Here is an 18,531-nt window from a genome sequence, read left to right as displayed (position 1 = left end):
GAGAGGACCCCAGAGGCAGCCTGCGGTGTGGACGGGGACACAATACTTCCCTCTTCTCAGCCTTCCTCGCCATATTGGCTGCTGTGCTCCCAGTCTGGCTTAGTGCCTCATGGCTGCAAGGGGGCTGCCAGAGCATTAGCATCACAGCTGCATTTGAAGGTAGGAAGGAAGTAGGTGGTTAGCTGGACCCTAGCACCCACAAGGCCTCTTTCTCCAAAGGCTCTGTCCATATCTTAATTCATAAAGGCAGCTGTTAACCATGATCCTTTTGGGGCTTACCTCTCTGGAAAGGCGTGGTTGGCATGACAGGTTAGGATCTGGCGAGGGCTGGGTGCTGTGGGGTCTACCTGGGAGGAGGGGAGGGGCTGCCGGGTGGGCTAGCGCTGCATCCGGGCTGCTTGTCTCCTCCCTCCAGATTGGGCTGGGGGCCACGTGCGAAGGAGCCTGCCCTGCCTGGCCCCACGTGCCCAGCAGCGTCTGATGCTGCCTGCCGCCCACACTCCGCCCTGTGGGCCCTGAGGGGTGTCCTGCCCTGCCCCTGTCACCGCTGTCTCCTCCCTGCCAGCACATGGAGTTGTTTTCCTGTCCCGTCAACTTTTTCTTGTGAGAAACTTCGAGCAGGTACCAGTTGCTCGTGTTCGGCCACATTCCTTCTCACTGTGATTTCTGACCCACTTGTGATTGGTCCTGAATGTGCCGGTGCGAGTCTCCTACCAGGAACCAGGACGCGTCCCCACAGAGCTGCAGGCAGCGTCCTTCAGGGTCCCCCGGGTGCACTGATGTGACCTACGTGCCGACCAGGCTGCCCGGGGCCGCCCGGCTCCTTTTCCCCATTTGATCCTGGCTGGTTGTCTAGGCCACTGGAGTTAATGCCTCCACCTTTTGTTGTTATTATTGTTCTTCAGTTCTGGGGCACGGATGCTGTACGTGTAGCTCGTGTGCGCTTCCGGCGCGGAGCTGTGTGTGTCAGTGTGGACGCTGTGCGTGCAGGTCTGGCGTGGACATCGTGGGTGCGGGACGCAGACAGAGCTGGGCTGTCCCCGCACAGAGCTATTGCCTTAGAAGTTAACTCTGCTGATGTCGCTGATAGTTCTCTGTGCCCCAGACACATAGGAGCCCCCTGGGAGGGAGGTGCTGTGATCCATCCCCCCCTCCCCTCTTACTGAGGAGGCTGAGACACCAGGAACTACAGGATGTTGTCTTGTCTCTCCAGCCAGGGCAGGTGCCCCAGGGGCTGCTGGCGTCCTCCTGCGTCTTGGCCCCCTGAGCCAGAGCAGCTCCTGCCTGGGTTTTCAGCTGAACGGTTGTTTCTTTCTTTTATTTTTGTATTTTTTTTATTTTTGACAGGCAGAGTGGACAGTGAGAGACAGAGAGAAAGGTCTTCCTTTTGCCGTTGGTTCACCCTCCAATGGCTGCCGCGGTAGGCGCGCTGCGGCCGGCGCACTGCGCTGATCCGATGGCAGGAGCCAGGTGCTGCTTCTCCTGGTCTCCCGTGGGGTGCAGGGCCCAAGCACTTGGGCCATCCTCCACTGCACTCCCGGGCCACAGCAGAGAGCTGGCCTGGAAGAGGGGCAACCGGGACAGGATCGGTGCCCCGACCGGGACTAGAACCCGGTGTGCCAGCGCCGCAAGGCAGAGGATTAGCCTAGTGAGCCGCGGTGCCGGCCTTGAATGGTTGTTTCTGCCAGGACCTGCCGTCTGCCCAGGGAGCTGTGACCCTCCCGGTGCCCTGAGCCTCCTGCGCAGCCCAGGTCCCGTGGGGCTGGCAGGATGCCAATGGGGGGGGGAGCACCTTCAGGTAGCGGCCTCACCAGGGCCTGCTCAGCCAGGAAAGGGCAGCAGGAGGTCTGGGTTGTCACTGCCCTCTGCTAGCCCTGGCCCGCTCCGTCGCGGGAGCAGGGGTTCTGGGCACTGGGTTTCCTGAGGCTGCTGAGGCTGGAGGTGACGTATCCAGGGGAGGCAATGAGACAGACGCCGGACGCTGATGTAGGAGGACCTGCCCAGAGTCTCCCTGCTGGGACACTGCAGTTCTCCCTTTGGTCCATGCCCTTCTCCCTTGGCTTCTGTCTCCGGGCATTTTCCCAAAGTCAGAAGCACAGTGGCATCTGTGCTGATGGGAGTGGGGGTGATGAATCACCTGGACCCCTACCCCTGCTGCCCATGGCCTGGGGAAGGCTGAGCAGCTTGGGTGAGTCAGGCCTCGGGTGGGCGGAAGCTGGCTCAGCCCCTATCAGCCCCTGCAGCTGGGCTCCTGTAACCTCTGGGCTGGACCTGGCCGGCCCTGGGTGGCTCTGAGATGGCAGGTGGGTGCAGCTGTGTGGGGGTCTGGGGGCCACCTCCTGCTGCTAGGATGGCACCAGGGTCCAGCCTGAGGCTGAGGAAGCCCCCGGGCTCTGGACCCTGTGGCCTCCCCTTGTGGCCCAGCTGGACGGCCGGACCCCCACGGTGCCAGGCTTGTGCTCCCGGCAGTGGAGCGGTTCCCTGGGCAGCCACCCTGTGCTTCAGGTCAGGAAGTGATGTTGCTGGCTTGGCTGGCTGTGAGGCCGCTGGCATCTGCCCCGACAGGTCCCTGAGAATTTCTTCCCTTTAATTAAGAGGTTCGAGCCGGGGAATGAATGCGGCTGTTCTGGAAGAAGTGTCGGAGCACGGAGCAGCAGAAGGGGTTGTCTGTGTATCTGTGACCCCCGCCTGGGGCTGTCCTCCTGAGGTCTTTCTGCACAGTGTCACTGCTGGCCTATGTGACCGCAGAGTCGCTGGTTATTACTGGGGGAGGGTGACCTGCAGCTGCTGAAGGCGCCAGCTCCATACGGGCTGAGCCACCTCCTCCGTCTCTGCTGTGGGGCCTCCTTTATCTCAAGAAGTCCAAGGGCCAGGTGCGTTTGAGGTGGGGAGATAAGAGCGTTGGCGTCCCCCACTGCACCATTCTGTGGCCATGCAGAATCCGTGTCCAGCGCAGCCCTAGTGCACTGTGCTTTGTATTTTTTTTTTTTAAGATTTATTTTTATTTATTTGAAAGACAGAGTTGCAGAGTAGAGATGGGGAGAGAGAGAGGTTCTGCTTCCTAAATGGCCGCAACAGCCAGAGCTGAGCCTATCCAGAGCCAGGAGCTTCTTCTGGGTCTCCCACATGGGTGCAGGGGCCCAAGGACTTGGGCCATCCTCTGCTGCTTTCCCAGGTGCATTAGCAGGGGGCTGGATCAGAAGTGGAGCAGCCGGGACTTAAACTGATGCACATGTGGGATGCAGGTGCTGCAGGCCAGGGCTTTAACCTGCTGTACCACAGCGCCAGCTCCCTGTGCTTGTATTTGGTGGGTGGGGGTGGGTGTGGTACTCTGCCTGTGGCCCTCAGCCCTTCGCTGGATTCGGGGTCATGTTTGGGGGGATGGAGGTGGTGTGTGGGCTCCCTCCGGAATCAGTAGCCACCATGACCACCAGGGGGCACGGACGCCTCATCCAGGGGCTCTAGTGATGCTGGGTCTTTCTAACTGGCCCCTGGATCCCCAGTGGAGTCAGGCGGGGCTGGCTAAGGGCTGCCTGCGCCCTTGTGAAGACCCTGGGTGGGTCCTGGCTGGCAGGAGCCGTGCCCTGTGTGGGCTCAAGGTGTGGCGGCTGGAGATGGCTCTGCACCCAGGCGGGGTGCTATGTGTAAAAAGGGGTTTGGAAAGGAGGCAGGAAAGAGAATAAACATGGCCCGGGGCAAGAACAAGGAAACTGGGTGAGGGAAGAGGGCAGGAGCGCTGAAAACACTCCGCCAGCAGCAACACCAAGTAAAAGCCGGGGAAGGAGATACAGAGCAACAGTTTTTAAAATAGAAAAGGACACAGGATACCTTCTGAAGGTAAAGGAAATTGGTACGCAGCAGTGACAGCTCTCCTGGGAGGGCCCCTGGAGGAGGGGCAGCATGGGCGTGGCCCCCCTCACCCAGACCCCTCCTCCCCACCCAGCAACTGGTGTCTCCCGCCCTGCGGGGGCCGGCATCTCTGGCTTCCTGGGTCCCCCAGGGTACTGCCTGCCCTTGACCATGCCCTTGTCGGCATCCCTGGTCCTGACCGCGATGTCCGTGTATGGGTGCTGCCTGCTTATCCCTGTCCACTCCGGAGCCTGCGCTGCCGCTGGGTCGGGACTGTTCCAGACAGGCTGCTGAGCCGTCCCAAGGCGGGCCGCCCTCCTGGTCCTCCACGTCTCGAGGCCCCTGCTGGCCCGCGTGCTCTCCTGGGAGGCGCAGCGTGGGAACGGGCGCTGGCTCCCAGCTCTCGCGGCTTCCTTCCTGCCACAGAACTCCCTGGAGTCTGGCCGGAGTTTCTCGCTGGCTTGCCTAGCTGCTGGCCCCAAGCACCGTGTTCTGACGAGCAGGAAGCAGACCCTCGGTGGGACCTGACCCAGGGTGGGAGACGGTGGCACTGTGTGTGCCCTGCCTGCTCCTGCGCCTCCCCTGTCCAGGGAAGAGTCCGCGTGGCTCACGTCTGGCCCGGCAGCCCCTGTAAATATTTGATGACGGCAGTGATAGAGAGACAAAGGCAGGCTGTGTTCCCTGGAGGGAGCGAGACGGTGACATTGGAACGTTCTGGCCCTACTGACTGCTTCCCTGAGCAGTTTATGGATGGGGCTTAAGGCAGGCCTTTGTGTCCACTCACTGCAGAAGAGAACAAAGCCCCTGGGGACCTGGCAGGGTTGAGGGGAAACCTGGCTGGGCATGAGGGGCAGGGTCTGCCCAGGGCTGAAGGTCACTGTGCATTTAGCCCTGCAAATCAAGACCTGGGACAAACCCTGACCCCCACTCCTGGAGTGAGGGGGGATGCAGTGTGCCCTGGGCCTCTGACAACACACGGGGGCTCAGTGCCTGGCCCCATGTCACTCAGCTGCCACGATGCATCACAGGTCCCCTTCCTGTGGCCTGAGCCTACATCGCTCTCCGTGCAGGTCTTTGCTGGCGCTGTGTGCACGCGTGTGTATATGTGTGTGTGTTGTCTTTGGTCTGCTAGCCAGGGAACGGGCCTGCCCTGGGGGCACTTCCCTTTGAGACGACATCCCGCGGAGCTGCCACCTGTGGCCAGGCCGGTGTGGGGATGCTTTCTCCTGGGGAGGGGCAGGAACTGCTGGGGGGCCTGGCGCTCAGGGTGGGGTGGGTGTTTGCATGGCTGAGGGCCTTTAAACAAAAGGGCTCTGCTGTTGTCTCCGTGGCCTGGGCGGGGCTGGGGCAGCTTCCTGATGGCGGCTGAATCAGCGGGATGGAAAGGTGTGATTATTAATGGTCAGTGCAGCTGGCACAGCAGCCGTCCTCCTTCTGCTTGTCCTCCTGGGGCCTGTGAGGGGGCGTGGGGACACCGAGGCACAGGCAGGTTGTGCTGGCTGGATACTGGCTGGAGTGTGGGACTCTCGGGCCCTCATAGCCCGGGTTATGGGCTGTGATGCCCCTGCTGGGGTGGTGGGGCTTGGAGCCCTGGTGAGGGAGCCTGGAACGTCCTTTTCTGAACTCAGGACCCTGAAGGGGCCTGGTGGATGAGGGGCTTGGCCCGGAGTGGGGTGTGGCCAGGACTGTGGATGGACACAGACAGGTGACCCATAGCAGGAGACAGTCGGGGGAGGGGGAGCAGGTCCAGCCTCCAGGAGGTAGGGAGGCCAGCCAGGAGGTTTTCTTGTTTCATTCAAAATACAAGACAGCTCTGGCCCGCAGAGGTGGGGAGGTGCCCATGTCCTTGTTCCCAGAGCCTGTGCATGACTCAGGGGCCTCCACAGGTGGGATTGAGCTGTGGCTCTGACGTGGGAGATTGTCCTGGGTATTGGGTGACCAGTGTCACGGTGGGAGGATGGCTCGTCAGATTCGGGGGAGGAAGGGGCCACAGGTGTGTGGAAGCCAGAGGGGGCTGGACGGCTTCTCCCCAGAGCCCTCCACCCTGTCCTTGCCAGAGGCTGACCTCCCACTCTGGCCTCTAGTACTGCACGTACTACATGTGATATTTTATTACTGCAGCTGGGGGATGCTACATTCAGGCTGCCTGGATGCCGTTCTCCACCGGTGGGCCACATGGCCCAGTGGACAGAGCACAGCCCAGGACCTGGCCACACAGGCAGTGGGATGGGAGGAATATCTGGAGGGCTCCCTGGAGGAGGTTGCCTGAGGAGGACTTGGAGCCCGTTCATGGGACCCTGAGATGGCTTTCTTAGAAGAGGATGTTGTGGCTGGCTGGTGAGGGAGTTCTGGTGAGTGCTGGAGAGGAGGCGCTGAGATGGTAAGGCCGCTTGGGGTTGGGGGTGGTTTGAGTGCCTACCTGCTCAGTGGGTACTAGGGAGCCATTGAAGGCTCCTGGGGGAGAGCACATGACAACAGAGTTGAGAGACATGGGCCTGACAACTGTGTCATCTGAGATGGTGGGAGTGGCTGAGATGAGGGGCCTCCCCACGACCCCCACCTGTGTTCACATAGCTGGGGGGAAGTGATGGTCTCAGCCCACGTGGGAGGAGGAAGGTACATCCGCTCACTGGGGTCCATGGGCAGCAGCTTCCCGGGGCAGGGGTCTGAGCACTCGGGGCAGAACCGGCCTGGCCTAGAGGCCAGAGTCCATTGAGGCTGCGGTGAGGCCGGGCAGCCCTGACAGACTGTCTCAGGAGCTGGAGGCACCGGGCACAGATTGCACAGGAGCAAGTCGCCAGCTCTCCTGGGGCAGCTGCCGTGCTCTCTCGGGCACCTGGTGTGGCAGGGCCAAGGAGGGGTGGCTGGTGTTCCCTGACAGGGCCTGGCACTGCTTTCTGCCCGACATGAGTGTTGCAGCAAATTGGCAGCAGCTGGGGCTTGGGGAAGTTAGAGAGACACGGATGCCCACGGCGCCCGAGGGCTGCATGCCACAGGCGGGCTGTGTGCCTGGGAGGCCAGGCCACCCCTGCCCCTGCCCGGCCCCTGGAGCAGCCTGCGGGCCCCGGGCTAAGAGGTGAACTCAGTCAGGCGAGGCAGTGCCGGGCTGGGGTCGGCGCTCCACCATCTGACATCTGAGAGCTCCGCCTGCCCCTCGGCTAACTGGGCTGCTGAGCGCCCTCCCCCCTCCCCAGGCTGTCTTCTGTAGGTCAGATTCGTCAGATTCCCAATGAGCAGCGCCGCGTCCCAGGGCCGGGCCTCGGCACAGAGGGGTCCAGCGGCAGATAGCCACTGCGCCCTCATGGCCGGGATGAGGGGGCCAGTGTCACCCCTTGGTGGTGGTGGTGGTGGTGGGGGCGATGGGGCCGCGGTGCTCAAAGGAGAGGCTGGGTGAGCCCCAAGTCTGGAGGGAGGTGGCCCTGAGGGACTGGCCCCTACAAACTGGGAGACACCCCCACCCCCACCAGCCCTCTCGCTGCCCCCTCTCTGGCTCCTCTCTGTTCTGTCCCCTTTGTCCCCCCGCTCTGTCCCTGGCTCTCCTGCGGCCCTGTCTGGAGCCCGGTCTCCATAGCAACGGGTGCGCTGTGGAAGCTGGCGCCTGCTCAGCCTCATCCCGTGGGGAGGTATTTTTGGCACTTGCTGAGGGATTTTATTTTATCCTTGGTGTTGACTTTTACTCTCTGAGTGACACAGAGCCGAGGGGAGCCTTGGAGAAACCTTACTCTGGGGAGCTGGGTCCAATGGGTCCTTCTCGGAGTCAGCCAAGACCCTGGGGTTGGGGGGGGGGGTGCTCTGGGTCTTCGTGTTGTGTCGCCGGCTCGGTGACACTGGTGGCTTGGTGACACCGGCCCCTCAGGCAGCAGGGCTGGGGCCGCAGACACGCTAGGTGCTAGGGGTGGCTCTAGAAACGGTGAATTGGGGTGACCGGAGGAAGGCCAGGGTGGCTGAGCTGGGAGTGGGAGAGCTGGCTGGAGGCCCTCGGGTCTGGGGCTGAGCCAGGGCGTGGGCTGCCATTCAGCAGGGACCCCCTGAGGCCAGGGCTGTGGAGCAAGGCCTAGGCTCCACTCCCTGCCCTGCCTCTGACCTCCACTCCCCGCCCCGCCTCTGACCGCAGGTTTGAGGATTCCGCCCCTGACCGGTTCTTTGGATGAGAAAGCAGAGCCGGCCAAGGGGGAGTGCCGGCCAGGGCTTGTGGGGTCCAGGGGTCCTCTGATGCCTTCCAGTTCTTCCTCCGTGGGGCTCCCCAAGAGTACAATCTGCATGGGGTTCATTTCCCCCTGTTCTCTGGGGCCATTTCTCTGAGGCTTGGAGCTGCCCCTCAGAGTTCCTGGCACTGGTGACATTGTTGGCGGGAGGTCGAGGGGGCACGGGAAGCGCCCGCTCCCTCTGTCTATGGGACTCAGTGTTGCTTGTGCTGCCTTGGCTCCACGCCTTGTCATGGTTCCCAGGAGACCCCAGGGGGTTGCAGCGCTGCCCTGGCCCCAGCACAGTGGGGGGTGGGGGTGCGTTTCCACGGAGCCCTGGGTGGGCCAGCACCATGAGGGTGGTGCTGGGGTGGGGGTGGGGGTGGGTGGGCCCGTCCCAGGAGCTGGTGCTGGGCTCCACCACCCCTGGCAAGGTGGGGGCTCCCTGGCTGTCTGTCTCTTCGTCTGCTGAGGATGACCGTGCCCAGCTTACAGGGGGCTGTGGGCTGACGATGCCCATCCTGTGCCAGGCCCCCACGAGAACAGAGGCCACTCCCAAACGGTAAGGCCCGGGGGCTGAAGCAGAGGCAGGACCAGCTGACCGAAGCCCAGAACCCCACTTAGTAATTCGTTACTGCAGGGAATCTCAAGTGGACCAGGAAGCAGAGGATGCTTGAGGAACTTCACGTTCCCTACCCCCCCACCCCCCGCAGCACCCCCACACCCCCTGAGTCATCAGGGCATCCATGTTGTCCTTTGTCTCGCACTAAGACCCCCAGACTGGGAGAACACACCCCTGGCTGTGACCTGCCCCAGATACCTGCAGGGCTGTCCCTGGTTGTGCCCCAAATGCAGGAGACGCCTTGGGTCTCCCAGCTCCGGGGAGGGGCTCGCCTCTCCTGTCACCCACAGCCCTCCTGCCCAGCCTGCAGTAGGTGCCCAGGGCATCCTTGGGGTGATCGGGCAGTCCCGCGGCAGCTCGGGGAGAAGCATTCAACGTGAGCGTTACAGGATCGTTCGTTCTGTCTTCAGCGAGTGTACAAACCCCAACTCCATTTATAGAGCAGATGCCGAAGGGAGCACTTGAGGAAATTAAACGCCATGGTAACCTCGCTCGGGAAATGAAAACAGCCTCGCTTGCCGCCGCCGCGCTGCCGGGGTCACGGGTGGACTGCAGCGGCACCGGAGCTCGCCGCCCGCCCGGCTCCGTCTGCTTTCGGCTCGATGAAGTTGAGCAGACTGCAGAGCCTGGGAACTCGTGAAGGGGAAGCAGCTCCCCGCGTGTTCCGGGGAGAACACGGCTGCGCTCCTGCTCGGGGGTTCACTCCCATGCGTGTGAGGTTTACGTGGACAGCTCTGTGCCACCCCCGCCCCTTGGTCCAGGAGCTACACGGCCACCGCAAGGACCCTACCCCTCTACCAGGCCCTGTGTGTTGATTTCTTGCTTATGAGTGATGGCACAGCGAGGCAGGATGTACAGCATCCTCCGTGTGAGCGGCATGTTCCATCCCCCACGCATGCTGCGTGTTAGCGTGCGTGTGGTGTCTCCAGTGTGCACGGCGTCTCCCGTGTGCGTATAAGCACAGTCCAGTGTGTGGCATGATCGGGATCCTCTCTGATCCTCCTGGTTCTGGCTTGGCCCCCTGCTCTGCCCGGGATCTGCTTCCCGTGGCCCAGGGCACGACAGCAGCAGGGTCCTTGATGTCCCACAGGTCGCGGTGGCCTCGGCTGCTCGGCCTTGGAGTGCAGTGAGCGCCAAACTCGCCCCCATCTTCCCTGGAAAGGCTCCGGCCGTGGTTGAGGAGGCACGTGAGGGGCGTGTGCGACATCTGGAACGTGTGAGCCAGTGCAGCGGCCGGCGCTGGAGGGGGCCCATCTGCGGGTCTCTGGGCTGCCCCGAGGGAGGAGGTGGCTCCCTCCCCGGGCCTCCTGGGCTCCTTCACTTGTGCATTCATTCAAGCACTCATGCCGTTACTCATTCATCTGCTTATTTACCACTCATTCATCATTCCCTTCTCTCACACATCGTAATCTCATTCATACACTCATTCATTCATTCACTCATTGGTCACTCGTTCATTCACCCATCATCCATTCCCTCCTCATTCCTCACTCGTTGGTTGTTTATATCCACTCGCTCATCCATCCGTTCATTCACTCATTCTCCTTCGGTGGAGAGGTGCGCCCTCACTCAGACCCTGCGAGGAATTACAAAATGGGGAGATTTTATTTGCTTTCTCCCCGGACCCCTGTAGATTTCAGCAGAGCCAGTACTTCGGAGTCGGGAGAAGGAGAGATTAGCCTCAGGTGTTCGACTCGAACCGACTCTGTTGCTGGGCTGGATGTGGCTTTATCTGCCTAGTGGGGTCTCAGTGGGTGAGGATGCCCCCCCCCCCCAGCACAGCATCAGTCTGCCCAGCAGATGCCCGCCCATCCCATGCACTTGTGAAGGCTTCTCTGGAGCCTTCTCAGATGGCCCTGGGCGGTGTCATTTCAGCAAGGCTATCCCTTCCCTGATGGCCCCCAGAGCTCAGTGCACACAGGGCCCGTGGGGATGCAGGAGCCCGGCGGCCAGGGGTCAGGTTCCAGGCTGCCCCCTGCTGGGATGAGCCTGATGGGAGATGTCCTGCCCCGTGTGTGGCTGTCCAGCAGGCCGGGCTGTGGGTAGATGTTTGCTTCAAGGCAGAGACATGAATGTGTGTGGGAAAGGGGGCATTTCCTCTTCTCCGGGGTATGAGAGAGCAGAGAGGCTCCTCAGATACGGGCTCTGCAGACCCCACGTTCATGGGATGTCTAGAGTTTTGCTCTTGGGCCTTGGGGTGGTTCCCACCTTGGAATGCGCAGTGTGGCAGGTGGGGGTGGAGGAGGCCCAGGGCACCAGAGCCGAGCTTTGCTAAGTCTGGCTTGAGGAGGGAGATGGCTTTACCGTCGCATGGTGCCTGTCTCCTTCCTGTGAACACTGAGCTCAGTGTTGGATTTGGGATTCTCTTCTGACCTTGGGGAGGTACTGTGTGTGCCTTCTTCCCAGAGTTGGTTGGAGCAGCACGATGGTTGTGTTTGCAGTGGGTGTGCCCTGGAGAGGCCCAGGATGAGGCATTGAGCAGTCAGGAGAGCAGCGTCACTGGGGTGGCAGGCTCTGCTTATCCCACCTGTCATTTCATTGCATATTCCTAATTTTGGGTCATTAATTTTTTTAAGATTTATTTATTTATTTGGAAGTTAGAGTTACACACAGAGAGAAGGAGAGGCAGAGAGAGAGAAGACTTCCATCCACTGGTTCACTCCCCAATTGGCTGCAATGGCCGGAGCTATGCCAATCCGAAGCCAGGAGCTTCCTCAGGTCTCCCATGTGGGTGTGAGGACCCAAGAGCTTGGGCTTGAGCTATGCTCTACTGCTTTCCCAGGCCATAGCAGAGAGCTGGGTTGGAAGTGGAGCAGCTGGCACTTGAACTGGCACCCATAAGGGTTGCCAGCACTGCAGACGGCAGCTTTACCCACTACGCCATAGCGCCAGCCCCAGTGGGTCATTATTTTATCAGATAATTGCATATACATGTAATTGTAATTTTGACAAGCAAGGTGCATTGTCAAATGTAAGTAAAGGATTGTCATGCGTTCTATAAATTTTATAAATTGTAATCTATAGGTTACAACCTTGACATACAGGAGTTTGAAATGCACTAGCACTCTATGACTTTCTTTTTTTTTCCCCGAAGATTTATTTTTCTTATTTAAAGGCAGAGAGAGAGAGAGAGAGAGAGAGAGAGGTCTTCCATCTGTTGGTTCATTCCCCAAATGGCTGCAACAGCCAGGGTTGGGCCAGACTGAAACCAGGAGCTAGAAACTTCTGGGTTTCCCATGTGGGTACAGAGGGTCAAGTACTTGGGCCATCCTCCCCTGCTTTCTCAGGCACATGAGCAGGGAGATGGCTTGGAGCGGAGGAGCTGGAACTTGAATTGGCACCCATATGGGATGCTGGTGTTTCAGGCAATGGCTTTATCTACTGCGCCACAATGCTGGCCCCGGTTCTGTTCTATTCTTTTCTTTCCTTTTTTTTTTTTTTTTTTTAAGATTTATTTATTTAAAAGGCAGAGTTACAGAGAGGTAGAGGCAGAGGGGGAGAGAGAGAGAGGTCTTACATCTGCTGGCTCACTCCCCAAATGGTTACAACGACCAAAGCTGGGCTGATCTGAAGCCAGGAGCTTTGTCTGGGTCTCCCACCTGGGTGCAAGGGCCCAAAGACTTGGGCCATCTTCCACTGCTTTCCCAGGCCGTAGCAGAGAGCTGGGTCGGAAGTGGAGCCATATGGGATTCTGACATTGCAGGCAGCAGCTTTACCAGCTATGCCACAGCACCGCTCCCCCCACCCCCCCGCCCCGGTTCTGTTCTTTGTGCCTTCTTCCAGAACCCCATTTTTGCACAGGCTGGACCTTTTCCACTGCCTGTGTAAACCTTTTATTCCCTTCTCTATCCAGTTATCTCTGTTTCTGTCTGTACATTTCCGACTGGCTTCTCCTCCAGTTTGCTAGTCCTCTGTTCGTTGTGTCTAATTTGCTGTTGAACCCTTCTACTTGATCAGCATTCCTAACCTAAAAGTCTGCAATCCCAAATGCTCCAAAATCTGAACCATTTTGAGTGCTGACGTGATGCCACACGTGGAAGATGCCACACCTGAGCCCGTGAAGGGGTTGCACCCAAAACGCAGATGCATTGAAAATGCCGTATAAAGCGACCTTCAGGCCGTCTGCTCAGGCATAAATGAAAGCTGATGAATTTCATGTTTGGACGAGCATCCAGCCCCAGGATGTCTCAGCATGTGCATGTAAGATTCTCAAGCCTGGAAAGTCTGGTCCTGAGCATTTTGCATAAGAGAAACTCAACGTGTATTGTGTTCATAATTTTATATGTTAGCTCTAGTTTTCCATTTGGTTCTTATTTCACAGCTTTCAGTTATGGTGAAATTGCTCATTTTGCTGTCTATTTTCTTGCTCACAATGATCACAGTAATTTTAAAGCCTGTGTCTGCTAACAAGATTTGGGTCCCCCAGGGGTTTGATGCGATTGTATTGTTTCTTCTTCTTCTTCTTCCTCTTTCTCTTCCTCCTCTTTCTCCTCTCCATCCTCCTCCTCCTCCTTCCCCACTTCCTCTTCCTCCTCCTCCTCCTCTTCTCCTTCTTCTTCCTCTTCAACTTCCTATTCCTCTTCTTTTTTGGTCATTTGGTTTTGTCCCTTAGTCTGCCTGGTAATTTTTTATTTATGTGTTTAAAAATTATGGCGACATTTGAGGCTCTGGATGATTTTAGCTTTTTCTCGGGATTTACATTGGCTGCTAGGAGGTGATTAGAATAAGATCAGATCATAATCTGATCTAGTGGGCTTCTGCATCGTCCGCTCTTCCATGTACCCTCTCTGGGAGTCGTGTTCACTGAGGCTCCCATCTCTGTCTACCCAGTGTTGTGACATTGTTGAGGTTTTGTCCAGCGTCTCAGCTTTTAGAGGCAGCACCATTCTGTGGAAACGTAACATGAGCCCCGTCGAAAGTGTAATAGGAACAGATGGGAAAATTTTGATACATTTCCAAAATTTTATATAATCAATGTAGATCATTAATGAGATTCTGTTCTTTGTAAAAATACTACATCTCTGAAATGGAGTGTGCACTTGCACTTAAAACACATCTCAACCTGGACTAGCCTCACTTCCTGTGCTCATTAGCCACAGGCCCAGCTGTAGCCTTGGGCCGCACAACCACAGGGAGGAGGCGGCGCTGCATGTGCAGGTTCCTGCGGTCCAGGAGAGGCAGGACCATAGCACTGAGATGAGCAGGGCTGGTGCTTCATCGCACTCACAGGTGGACTGTGCACCTGCCGTCTTGTTGTGGCTCCCAGGCTCTTGCTGCCAGCGCCAGAGGTGCCTAGGAATCGGTTAACAGATCGGAGAGCAGCTGTGGACAGCAGGGGCTTCCCTTACCCCTAGGTTGCCCTGGGCCTCCGTGGTCCTGCCCCCCCATGCTGCTGGAGCAATCTGTCAATGCCCCCCACCCCAACCTAGCACAGTACCTAATCCAGAGGGACACCATGGGCATTTATGCCCCAGGCTCTGCTCAGCAGACATCCAGCCTCCAGCACCTACAGCCTTGGCCTCTGAGATCATCTGGAGAAGGGGACAGTGAGGTCCAGGAGACGTCATCCTGGAGTGGTTTAGGGGGTGGTCCTTATAGGGCTGCAGGCATCTCATAGGTGCCTGGAGCCACAGGGCTGGGCGTTTTCTCCTGTTGGAGGTATTGTAGGGGAGGGGTCTGTCTTCTGGGGGAGGGGCTGCAGCATTCAGCAGACTGCACACACTGCCCTGGAGCGGGGTAAGGGGGGTCTGAGCTTGTGGACCTTCGGTGGGGGCTGGATGGCCACATGGCCAGGTGGCAGCTCCCGAGGCCAAGCCCCAAGAGGGTGGATGACCTCAGCAGCCTGACCTCGACAGCTGACCACACAGCATCCCGAGGAGTCCTACAGGCCTCAGCCCTGGGTGTCCTGCCCGCCTTCCTGCCCGCTGGGAGCTGTCCTTGGTAGTTGAGCTGTTAATCCCACTGACCCACGTCCATGGTGCTATCCAAGTCTATCTTTAGGTGTCCCTGCAGGGAAATGGCCAGGGGAGGGGCCACTCCCGTCTAGAAACCAGATACGCAATGTGATCAGGTGCGAGGGGTGGCTGCCTGGCCTCCGTCCCGGCTCCTGGTCACCTTGGTGTCTGCTTGGGGAGGAGCTGGGTGTGTCCTCTGGCAGAGTTTCAGAGGGGGACAGTCCCATGGGACTCTCCCTGTCGCCTCGCTGTCTCATGCCCCACCACTCTGACCAGCATCTGAGGGATGGAGCAGATGTGGCATTACTAAGGGCGTAACGGTGATGTTCCTCCGAGGAAAGCAAAGGCCTCCTTGCTGTGGCCAGCCGGGTGTGGCGTCTGCCACCAGCGTGGGGCAGCCTTCTGCGGTGGGGGAGGGGGTTGGGGTCGATGCGCTTGGCAGGTCTGCTGTTCTGGTCTTATTCCCCCCTTCTGCCTGGTGGCCCTTTGCCTGGGTTTCCTTCATCCTCCCACCTCCAAGGAGAACAGCTGGGTGCTGAGTGCCTGAACGTGAAGGGTCGATACTCAGAACGTGAGAACGGGATGGGGAAGCCCTGCTGGCCCTGGTCTGGCCTTGCAGAGCAGGTTAGCCACTCAGCGAGTGCACCAGGAAATGCAGGGGGATCAGAGGCCACGTCTAAGGCCTGTGGCCAGGTGCCTGGATGTCCTTGGAGAGAGGCTGGACAAGCCCTTGTCCTCACTCCCTCCGGAGGGCAGGTGCTCCGGGGTGCGCGGCTCCCAACTAGATGGGTTTCTCTCTCAACCATTCTCCCAAATGTGAGTGGCCTGTGTCTACCAACACCCCCAGTCTTCCTGGGTTCCGCATGCCGTGGGTGGGGCTGGCCCCCATCTTGGAGAGCCCCATGGCAGCCCTTGATGAGTTTGGGGCTCATGTTCCTCCTGCCTCTGCATTGGTGCGAACACCTGCCAGTCTGAGTGCAGTGGAGGCATCTACCCATGAAAAGTTGATATGGATCATGGGGAGGGGCTCTTCCATTTCTGCTGCAGAGCAACCCGCCCCCAGGGGTTAGGTGTGGACCCCAGGTATGTCATTGGCATAATGGTCCTCATTAAGGTTGCTGGTCCATGCAGCTGACCAGGCAGGGGCCCTCGGTGTGGGCTGTGGCTCAGTCCATCTGTAGGGCCACGGGGCTGAGAGGCAACCCTTGAGTGTCTCCCACAGAGTGGAGGAACCTGCATGTGCCTACTCCCCCACCTCCCCTTTTTTTTTGTCTGGAGTTCTAAGTCAACCCTGCAAACTTGAAAGCTTTTATTTGGAAATGAGACACCCATATGTACTGCTGCCTGGCCCGGCTCCTGCGTGGTTTCTGAACCTGCTGAGCAAGGTCCAGGTGATGCCCCGCTTGTGTGTGTGTGTGTGTGTGTGTGTCCCTCACAGGCGCCTGTGGGATGCAGACCCTGCCCCTTCTAGCTTGGACCTTCCGGGTAAGAGGATGGACAGACCCAAAGGGCATCTCCCTACCTCCCTGTAGGGCAGGAGTCTCTGCTCTGAGACCCTGGGTGTGGAGGAAGGGGTTCAGTATTTTGAGGCAGTTCCTCCAGGGTCTGAATGAGCCACCTGGGTCCTGCCATCCTGAACCCCTGGGCCAGCAGGGGCTTGAGGGCTTGGCCCTCCCTAGGATATGTGAGGCAGCAGGTGCACGGCCCAGAGCCCCAGGAATGTATTTAGGATGCATCCTGTCAGGCGAGGCCTCTGACCTCCTGGCAGAGAGCGCCATGAAGATGCAGTTCTTGGTAAAGCAGGCACAGCTGCTGGGACACAGGTCCACACTGGCCACCAGCTGCCCTGGGCCTGCTCCCCGGCTCCTTACTCACCAGTGGCTCTGGGCTTGGTCCCCAGGGGCCAGTGCTCAGAAAACAGCAGAGAGCAAGCTTCTTATCCTACTCTGTCCAGCGTGGTCCCCATAAGCCACAAGCACGGGTTAAGTAAACTACAGTGAAAGAGAAAGTCAGGACCTGGTCGCTGTGGCTCCCAGCCCCCCTGGGCAGCGCAGATAGGCAGTGGCTTCTTGGCGGAGCCTTCTGCTAGATGGTGCCACCTCAGGTCCCCCTGGCATGCTGCCAGGTGGCATCCATGGTCACCTTCCTTCCAGGGCTGGCTGAGACCCTGATGTTGGAGACCCCTCGTCCCAGCCTCCCAGGCAGGTGCTGCTGTGGCCAGCTCCAACTCCCCCCCGCCTCCCCCTGTCCTCACAGTGACCCTCTGCTCCTCTACTGAGGTCTTGAAGGAGTGGCCCACAGTAGGGTCCCCGCTGGCAAGCGTCTGTATCCCGTGGCCCCAGTGACTCCCCCACCCCCACCATGGGATTGATCAGAGCTGCACCTCCCATTCACAGCTGAGGAGCTGAACTTGAAGCCTGGATTCTGCTCTTGCCCTCCCAAATCCTATGACCCCTTATGGTTTTGTCTGGCCTGCTGCCAAGGCCAAAGAGCCCTGCAGCCCTTCCTGGTTTGTGTGTTGGGGGGTGGGGGTGGAACACTGGGGGACCCTGAAAGTTAGAACTGAGGTTCCCATGGCCTGGGCCAGAGATGCTGGGTGAGACCCACGGAATGTGGCATCATGGTGTTTGTGCAGAGCTGGATACCCTGTGGAGGGGCAGGGGCCTGCTGGCCCTGGGCAGGGAGTGTTCCTGTTGGGAGGAAGGACCTTACTCCCTCTGTGGCCTAAGGCCTGGGTCAGATGCTGGGGAGGTGGTGGGTTTGGGGGTCCCTTGGGGAAGCCTCATGCCAGCCATCAGGTCACTGTGCTGCTCGTGTGTGGCCCAGACAGCTCATAGACCCATCTGTCATGTCTGTCACGGCTCAGGGCCTTAGGGGACGGGCGTGTGTAGGCCCCATCCTGCACCTGCCTGGGTCCCTTTCTTCTCTTTGCCTTGTGCCCCGTCTCTGCTGAGACATGGTGGTTTGCCTGAGCTGATGATGGGAGTGAAGGGTTGGGGGGTGCGGGCTGGACTCCCACAGTCAGAGCCCTGGGGTGGGGCTTGGCTCAAAGCCAGCCCCTCTGCTGTTTCCAGGGGTGGGGCTTCCTGACAGCAGGGCAGGTGGGCAGGCCCTGCCCAAGCAGGATGGGTTGCCAGGCTAGGCCCCAGGGAGGTGCAGGCATGGGGACCACAGCAGAGCAGTGACACACTGCACTGCTGTGCTCGGGGCACTGAGGAGCCTTTGTGGGGAGGCCGGTGGGTCCAGTCTCTGGGTCTTGCTAGAGCTGGGCGGAGCGTCCCCTGCCACCTGCTGACCGTGTGAGCGTATCCTCAGAGCGAGCAGACGCCAGCCGGAGGTGCTGTCTCCAGAGCTGGTTACCATCCCATCGTCCTCAGTGACAGACGAGGCCTCAGTAAGGTGTATGCTCCACGTTGGTTGCCTGTGAGTTCCAGTTTGTAACGGTCACTTGGGTGGACGCCCGATCTGGACGGGAGGCAGAGGTGCACGTCCTCGTGTGTTTATGAAGCTGCTCACAGGAGGGTCGGATCACGGGGGCAGCCGGGCTCGTGGGAGACATTCCGACGAGTAGAGTCAATATTTGCAAAGTGCTGGGAACAGCCTCATTTATGGCTATTGAAGCCTGTGATAGCCTGGTGGGGTCCACTGAGCCCTGTTATTCCTGAGCGTGGCTGCTGGGAGCTCACTGTGGGTGGGCCTGGTCTTGCAGGCTTTGAGAGAGTGAAGCCTCAGGGCACTTGGTGCCTTCCCTCCCCTTTCCTCCCCTCTTTTTTTTTTTTTTTTTTAAGATTTATTTATTTATTTATTTGAGAGGCAGAGTTACAGACAGTAAGAGGGAGAGACAGAGAGAAAGGTCTTCTGTCTGCTGGTTCACTCCCCAAATGGCTGCAACAGCAGGAGCTGTGCCAATCTGAAGCCAGGA

General features: G+C 59.1%; 1 protein-coding gene across 1 annotated transcript in view; it reads left to right on the top strand.

The window, feature by feature from the left end:
• The window catches only part of WNK2 (WNK lysine deficient protein kinase 2), a 116,366-nt gene that overhangs the window by 10,125 nt on the left and 87,710 nt on the right, over positions 1–18,531 (top strand). The gene's annotated exons all lie outside the window — the stretch shown is intronic.

This window comes from Lepus europaeus, chromosome 12 (assembly GCF_033115175.1).
Source record: "Lepus europaeus isolate LE1 chromosome 12, mLepTim1.pri, whole genome shotgun sequence".
Taxonomy (NCBI): Eukaryota; Metazoa; Chordata; class Mammalia; order Lagomorpha; family Leporidae; genus Lepus; species Lepus europaeus.
Note: the sequence above shows the minus strand (reverse complement) of the source record. Positions and strands in the feature narration are given on the sequence as shown.